This window comes from Sminthopsis crassicaudata, chromosome 1 (assembly GCF_048593235.1).
Source record: "Sminthopsis crassicaudata isolate SCR6 chromosome 1, ASM4859323v1, whole genome shotgun sequence".
Taxonomy (NCBI): domain Eukaryota; kingdom Metazoa; phylum Chordata; class Mammalia; order Dasyuromorphia; family Dasyuridae; genus Sminthopsis; species Sminthopsis crassicaudata.
In genome coordinates this window covers 606847078-606853077 of record NC_133617.1, presented here as the reverse complement: position 1 = coordinate 606853077, position 6000 = coordinate 606847078, and positions in this window count along the sequence as shown.

Genomic DNA, 6000 nt, shown 5'->3' with positions numbered 1-6000 from the left:
AGCTAGTATATGTTTTGAGCTCTCAAACATTGAGATATGTACATTTGTTCAGAGATATTGAATTTTAGGAGACATGATACTTGGAGGGTAGTTAGGAAAACAGTCTCCACATTAAGCTCATCTGACCTCTCACTGCTGAGAAATCAAATCACAGACACCTTTAGCTCCAAACTACATCCCCAATCCCAAGAGGAAAATGTCATGTTCTCTAATGCCAGAGTTTGGCGGATAAGCATGAAGCCAGTAACTTGGTATAATGGGTAAGAAGACCCAAGATCAAGGTCAAACTCTATCACTTACTAGATGGGTTACTACTTATCTCTCAAGTGACGCTAACATTATACAAGTAACACTATATGATCCTCCAGCATTCATAAAACACTTTAAGATTTGCAAAATCTTTTCCTATGTTATTTCATTGGATCCTCACAATAATTCTGTGAGATAAAGGCAATTGTTTCCTCAGTTTTATAGATGAGGAATTGAGAGTAGAGTGGATAAGTGACTTATCACACAGCTAAGAAAGTATCTGGGACAAAGTTTGAACTCAGTGCTTCCTGACTCCAAACCCAGCACTCCATTCCCTGAGACTACCCTAAACACACTCATTACTTGACCTCTAGGCAAGGTTGCTGTTGTCTCCCTAACTTGAAAAAGTAAAGGCTATCAGATGAATCTATCAATCAACAACTGTCCCTATTAAACACAACTATATGCCAGGCATTGTGCCAGGTGCTAAGTATAAAAACAAAATGTATACACACACACACACACACACACACACTTATATATTTTTACAAGAGATAGAATATAATTCAGGGGAGAAGATACTCAAATCTGAGGGAATTGGAACAGGCTTTATAAAGAAAGTAGAACTTTGATCTGAGCCTTGAATAAAACTTCTTCAGTCAGTCATGTCCAGCTCTTCATAATCCCATAGACCACAGCATAGCAGACCTTTCTATCCTCTGTCTTGCTAAGTCTGTCCAAGCTCATGTGAATTATTACCATGACACTATCCATTTCAGCCTCAGCCTTCTCTTTTTGCCTTCAATCTTTTCCAACATCAAGTTTTTTCCCAATGAATCCTTTCTCCTCAGTAGGTGATCAAAATATTTATTTCAGCTTCAGTGTGTACCCTTCCAATGAGTAGTTTGAATTAATTTCTTTAACATTTATTTGATTTTATATCCTTGTTTTTGAAGAGACTCTCAAACATCTTCTCCAGCACCAGGTGTCATCCTTGATTTTTGCCTTTTCTTACCCTTTCATATCCAATCAGTTTCCATCTTTTTATTTCTACATTAACAATATCTCTTCTGCTACTGCAACTACCTCATGCTCATTGATTGGTCTTACTGCTACAATTCTCTTCCCTACTACAGTGGGAAATTAATACTTTCAGCTGCCAAAATGATCTTCCTAAAGCACAGGTCTCACCATATCACCTCTCTATTCAGTAAACTTCAATGGCTCCCTATTACTTCCAAGGGTGAATAGAAAATCCTGTTTGATATTCAAAGATCCTCATACCCTGTTTCTCCCATGTCTTTCCAGTCTTTTACTTTTAATTTCTTCCCATCCCCATCCTATCATGTATTCTTCAATCCAGTGACATGACCTCCTTGCTATTCCTTGAACAAAATATTCCTTTTCCCAACTTTTACCCACTTACACTGGCTGTCCCACATGTTTGTAGCATGCTCTCTCTTCAACTCTGCCTCTGGCTCCACTGATTTCCTTCAATTTCCAGTAAAAAAAAAATCTCACCCTCTACAGGAAATCTTTTCCAATTCCCTTATATTTTAAGACTATCCCCACCCCCAAACTTAATTCCAGTTCTCTCTGGATAAAGTGTTTTATCTACACTTTGTCCTCTAAATATCTTTTTTGTGCACAGTTGTTTATATGCTGTTTCTCTTATTAAAAAGTGAACTGGTTTGGGGGGATTTTTCTTATTTTCTTTTTATTTATATATGTTTTTATAACATTATATTATAAATTTTAATTAAAATTAAAGTTTAATTATCAGAGCAGCCTTTATGGTTTCTATATTTTTCTATTTGATGCAAAGCTGTGCAGTGTACCTCTTCCTCAATTTCAAGCCCCCAAATTTATGTTCAAATCTCAACTGTGCTACATACTGGCTGGATTGGTTACTTCTCTCTAAACTTTAGTTTCCTAATCTATAAAATGAGGAGTTTGAACTAGATGACTTCTGAGGTTTCTTCTCATTCTAAATCAATGATGCAAAAAAAACCTCTCTTTCTAGTTGAGTTGTAACATATAAGACTTGATCAGCGCTCGTCGGCATGTATTAGCTCTAGAATTACCACAGTTATCCAAGTAGGAGGGAGCGAGCGACCAAAGGAACCATAACTGATTTAATGAGCCATTCGCAGTTTCACTGTACCGGCCGTGTGTACTTAGACATGCATGGCTTAATCTTTGAGACAAGCATATGCTACTGGCAGGATCAACCTTATATGTTGATCATCATCTCAACTGGGTGTTTATGTGTTTAGCTTGGTTTTCTATGGAAGTGAGGCAAATATAACGATTTACTTTATGGGACCTCTGCCACAGGGACAGTTCATGTTCCTTTGTCAAATCCATAGGGCCAACTTTCACTATTTCCAGGACATTTGAATCTAAAATGGATTATGTCCAAAATATTTTTCTCTATTCTGGGTGGAAAAACAAGGCTTCATTAGATTAGATATTTTATTCTTAGAGAAAAACTTTATTCTACTAGTAATATGAATTCACTCATTTAACAATCTTTATTAAATGGCTATGGGGTGTAGGGGTAATCAGGGAAGACCAGCATCTCTGGTGTGAGAACTTGTGGGAGCCCTTTTCAAGGCTGCTCCCCTTTGGAATTCTCCGACTCTCACCAGTAACTCCAAGAATCTGTAGCATCTCAGCAGGCAAGCTAAATCAGATGGAAGGTAACTGATAGACCAATGAGTTAGGGGTATGTTTACTCTAAGCATGTGGCAGAGAGGGTGGATGAGACCAATCTGTTCCAATGTCAAAGCCATCCACCGTGTCCCAGGCCATTGCCAGCTGTCTTAGCTTTTGTCCTGGGAGAGAAAGTGAGACTGACAACTTTGTGCAACTCTTTCTCACCTAAAGCCAACTCACGCCAGAGTCAAAACATCAGCCTCCTGAGGTCATAGTTCCTCTTCTAAAACAAAGGATGGACAGTAACAAACAACCACAACAATGCTACTGTACATAATTGTAGTGTCAAGAATCATGAGAATTACAGTTAGTCAATAAACAGTTAGTCAATATTTTTAAACAAATGCCTTTTTTAATTGTCAGGTTCTCTGCTATGGGCTGGGGATAGGGAGATAGGGGAAAAAAAGTCCCTGCTCTCAAAGAACTCAGTCTAATGGGGGAGATAATACATAAGTAACTAGATACAAACAAGATATAGGAGATAAAGCAGATATAATTAATAGAAGGAAGGCACTAACATAAAGGGAAATATGGAATGGCTTTTTTTTTGTTTTGCTTGTTTTTTTGTTTGCTTGTTTGGTTAGTTTTGTTGTGGGGTTTTTGAAGGCAATCAGAATTAAGTCTAATCTGGGGTCACATAGCTAATAAGTATCTAAGTGCATTTTAACTCAGATCCTCCTAACTCCAGGGCCAATGCCCTATCTGCTGTGCCACTTAGCTGCCCCCAGGGAATAATTCTTACAGAGAATGAGACTAGCTGAGTCTTGGAGAAAACCAGGGAAGCCAGAAGGCATAGATGAGGAAGAATAGTGATCTGGGTTTGGAGCAGCCAATGAAAATGCCCAGAGTTGGGAGGAGTAACAAAGTGCTTTAGCAGAAGAGGTACCCTACTTTGTAAAGTAGAAAAGGGCCAGGTTATGGAAGAGTTCTTTTAAGAGCCAAAAAGATGATTTTTGAATTTAATCCTGAAAACAAAAGAGAGCTACTGAGGGGGGAAGAAGGGGGTGTACGGAAGGAAGGGAATCATTGGCTGGAGGAGGAGTGACATGATTAGACCTGCACTCTAGAAAGATCATTTTGGCAACTGAGTGGAGGATAGGCTAGAGTGGGGATAGATGGCAGGCAGATCTATCAGCAGCTTATTGCAATGGTTTAGACATAAGGTGATGAGAGTTTGCACAAAAGTGACTGCCAGAGGAGAGATTATGTGAAAGATTACTAAAATAACAAAAACAGGATTAGCAACTGATTGGACAAAGGAAAGAAGATGGGGAGGTGTAGAGGGTCACAGTCAGTGGGGGAACTCTGGGTAAGGTATAAGACCCTTCAGCCCAGAGGGAACCTGCTAACAGTGTCTGGTTCAACTCCCATTTCCCCTAAGGGATCTCGGCCTTACTGAGAAGTCAGGGGACAGTGACAACCTATGTTGTGATTGAAGCAGAGGGATACCGGGTGGCAATCTATATACAATAAATAGCAAGTTATTTGTGTAGTCCCATGTACACAGTGTTGTTTTTGTTACATTATAGAAAGGGGAAACCCTTTGAAATAAACAGACTCCATTTTTCCACCATCCTCAGGAGTCTCACCTCATCACTTCTCCATTAAGAAGGCATATTTTAATCACCCCCAACTTGGGGGCTTTAGAAAGCAGGACACAACAGGGAGGGACAGAGGAGAGTGAGTGAGGACCAAGAACTCTACATTATGAGCCTGCTGACTGAGAGAATGGTGGTACCCTCCACAGTAATAGGGAAATTAGGAAAAAGAGAAAGCTTTGGGAAACCATAATATAAGTTCAATTTGGGTTAAGTTAAGATGTCTACAAGATATTCTGTTCAAAATGTCTGGTAGGCAGAATTTCAAGATAGGTGATCAGGAGACAGGTTAGGGATGGACAAATCTAACAATTATCTGCACAGAAATGATAATTTAGTCGATGAAAGCCAAGGAGATCACCAAGTGAAATAGTATAGAGCAAACCTTCTTAAAATGTGTGTAATTAAATAGGGGATCGTGAAATTATAATTTACCATCAGAAAATGTTTGATTTGTATACCTATTTTATACACCTATACACCTGAGGTTGAGTAAAAATTTCTCAGGTGTAAAGAGGTCACAAGGGGAAAAGTTTAAAAAGCTCTGGTTTAGAGGGAGAAAAAAAGAGGACTTGGGACAAAACCTTGGGAACTCTCATGGTTAAGATTGTTGTCTGTCCTTCATTCTTGAAGAGAACCATGACATCAGGGAGGGGATGTCATGGCATGCAAGTGAATTGGATTAAAATGAGTGAGGGCTGTGCAAGGTCACCTATTTTACTTTTCCCTTGGGATAATGACAAAGATGGATGGATCAAGTAAGAATCTTTTGAGCATAGGGGAGACATGGGCATGTCTACAAACATCAGGAGAGTAGCCAGCACACAGGGAAAATTTGAAAATAAGTGAGAGAGTAGAGATTGTGGAGTGGGCCATCTGATGGAGAAGATGGAGTAGAAAGGAATCATTTACAAATGTAGAATATTAGTCTTGGCAAGAAAGGCCACCTCTTTACCACAGGGGTAAAAGAGAAAAAAGTTATAGAAGATGTCTTAGTATGTGAGACGAGGAGGGAGCTCTCAGCAAATGGTCTCTATTTTCTTCAGTGAACTATGAAGAAAGATTCTTAATTGAGAAAGGAAAGGAATCAAGGGCATTTTGAAGAGAAGTAAACATATTTGTTCACTGTGGTGAGTGGAAATGAGTCAGTAAGGAAGTGTAAAAGGATTACCTTGCAGCCATGAGGGCCCAGTTGTAATTGTTTAACACAAATTTGTAGTAGACCCAAGGAGCATGAGTTCATGATCTCTTCCAAGTTTTTCTCTAGAAGTTTGTTGGCCCCCAACTCTAAACAGCTCATCATATGGTACTGGATTTATTGTAGACATTTGATCAGCTTAGATCATTATATTTCCAAGATTCTGAGCTCAAAAGATCCAATAACCTTATTCAAGTAGCAAGGATTGTATTATACACCATCATGTACAGTTCCCCA